Consider the following 2255-nt stretch of genomic DNA (forward strand, 5'->3'; position numbering starts at 1 on the left):
TACCCCTAAAGTCTACAGGACTTCTTAACCTTTGCTCTGATACCAAGATTTGTCACAACCCCACCCTAACAAGAGCGAGACCGTGATCCCATACTTGTTCTTTTTTTTTCCTATTATAACAGTAAATTTAGTTCTAAATGAATGCCCATATTGTTATTATTATTATTATTTTTTTTTAATGCGTGACGATTCGAACGCATCACGCATAAATTCTAATTTCTAACTGAAATAAACATCTAATAGACATACCTTTACATTCCTTTACAAAGGACTCTCAGAGTCCGTCATCCATTTATTTAAGATAACTACTTTAAACAAAAAGGGACTCAGTCCCTTTAGTCATTACAAAAGAAAACTAACTTAAAGCAGGAGGGTTTCCATTATTGAAACATAAGAAACATATATCATCATAGAAGAAACCAAACTACCCAGGGACTACTAAACATCGGCCTCTCCCTCCTCAGTAATACTCAGCTCCTCAGTAGATTCGTCTGTACCTGGACGTTTAAAACATAAACACAAAGTGAGTCTAATACTCAGTAAGTAGTACACCATGCTGTTAACTTAAAAAGCATATAGTACTTTCTTTTGAAAACATGCATCCATAAACCAATACTAATTCTGACAATACTTCCATGCATATACTTTCTTTATAACATCATACATACACTTACTTCTTACTATCATGCATATACTTACTTCATACTTTCATGCAAAAATCTTTATTTTTTATTTTCAATCATACTTATATATCATATCTTCATGCATACACTTCATTTAATCTTTCACTTTCTTGTGGCCAACACACTATTACGCCCCGTGTGTTTGGGTTAGCGGTCCTGTTGGACCTGGATTCCACCCGTGGCCACAGGTTAGGAACCCCTTTCTGTTAGGGAGCAGCACTGGGTGCACTACCAGTACTACTTACCCAGCATTGCAATCTGCCCATTTCTTTAATATCATTTCCTTTCATGTGGCCATTACATACTTTTTTACATTAATTCATTCCTTTTCTTTCTTTGAAATCAACATTTTCCATTTCTTCCTTAGTCCGATGAATATGCTTTTATTTTGGAAAATAACATTTTATGTCATGCTTACATATAAATAAAATCTTAGTTATTTCAAGAAGCATGTATAAAAAATTTCATGACTTAGGATCTACATGCATGCATTACCATATACACATACAATCAATTATAATCGATAGGATACTTAACAGGGGCTACCAAGAAAGGCTTGTACATAATATAAACTCATTTATTATTTAATTAGAAGAACATTTGGAAAGAGATAGAGATATATTCTTCCCCAAGAGAACTTGGCGTGGACGCATGGTCATAGCTACTTACCTCGATCTGCTGAAATTCCTTTAACTTCAGAAAATCCTAATCCAATAAATAACAAGTGTGTTAAAGCTCATCCAACATCCTTTAGATCCCCTTTTTAACGATGGCTAAAATATTATAAATCTAACGTCGTTTTCTACCTTTAATGTTACTTCAAATAACTACCATCTCAACAAATCCTTACAAGAGTAACATAAGAAGATAGTTAATTTAGTTAACATAACATCAAAACAGCCCTATATATATAATTAATCCCTTAAAACAGAACATATATGTAGATATACAAAACATAACATCAAAACATCCCCATATAAATACTTAATCCCTTAAAACAGAGTATATATGTATATATATAAAATATAACATCAAAACATAAACTAAACAATTTAGTTAGCTTCCAAAATCACATAAAATCATCTTAAACAATTTACCTTAAGCTCTTAGATTCTTTCTAGAGGTCAAGTGAAGGTCCAAAACTTGAAGAAAGTGAGAGGATTGATTTCTTGAAGAGGAGAAGAAAAGAGAGAAGTGGAGTTGGCTAGTATGGAAGAGAGATGAAGAAAACTTGTTCTTCATTTGTTAGGTGTAGACCGATGGGTTTGAAAATGAATTTCTTCATCTATTAGGTGTAGACCGATGGGTTTGAAGATGAATTTCTTCATCTATTAGGTGTAGACGGATGGGTTTGAAGATGAATTTCTTCATTTATTAGGTGTAGACCGATGGGTTTGAAAATGAATTTCTTCATCTATTAGGAGTAGACCGATGGGTTTGAAAATGAATTTCTTCATCTATTAGGTGTAGACCGATGGGTTTGAAGATGAATTTCTTCATTTATTAGGCGTAGACCGATGGATTTGAAAATGAATTTCTTCATCTATTAGGCCTTAAAAATCATGTACTTAA

General features: G+C 33.0%; 1 long non-coding RNA gene across 1 annotated transcript; it reads right to left on the reverse strand.

Moving 5' to 3' along the window:
* Positions 1–323: 323 nt before the first annotated feature.
* LOC122305744 lies at positions 324–2033 on the reverse strand. The gene is made up of 3 exons (XR_006241223.1): positions 1781–2033; positions 1353–1388; positions 324–497 (listed from the first exon to the last, which is right to left on the reverse strand). It is a non-coding gene; the product is annotated as an uncharacterized LOC122305744 (long non-coding RNA).
* Positions 2034–2255: the final 222 nt, after the last annotated feature.

This window comes from Carya illinoinensis, chromosome 3 (genome assembly GCF_018687715.1).
Source record: "Carya illinoinensis cultivar Pawnee chromosome 3, C.illinoinensisPawnee_v1, whole genome shotgun sequence".
Taxonomy (NCBI): domain Eukaryota; kingdom Viridiplantae; phylum Streptophyta; class Magnoliopsida; order Fagales; family Juglandaceae; genus Carya; species Carya illinoinensis.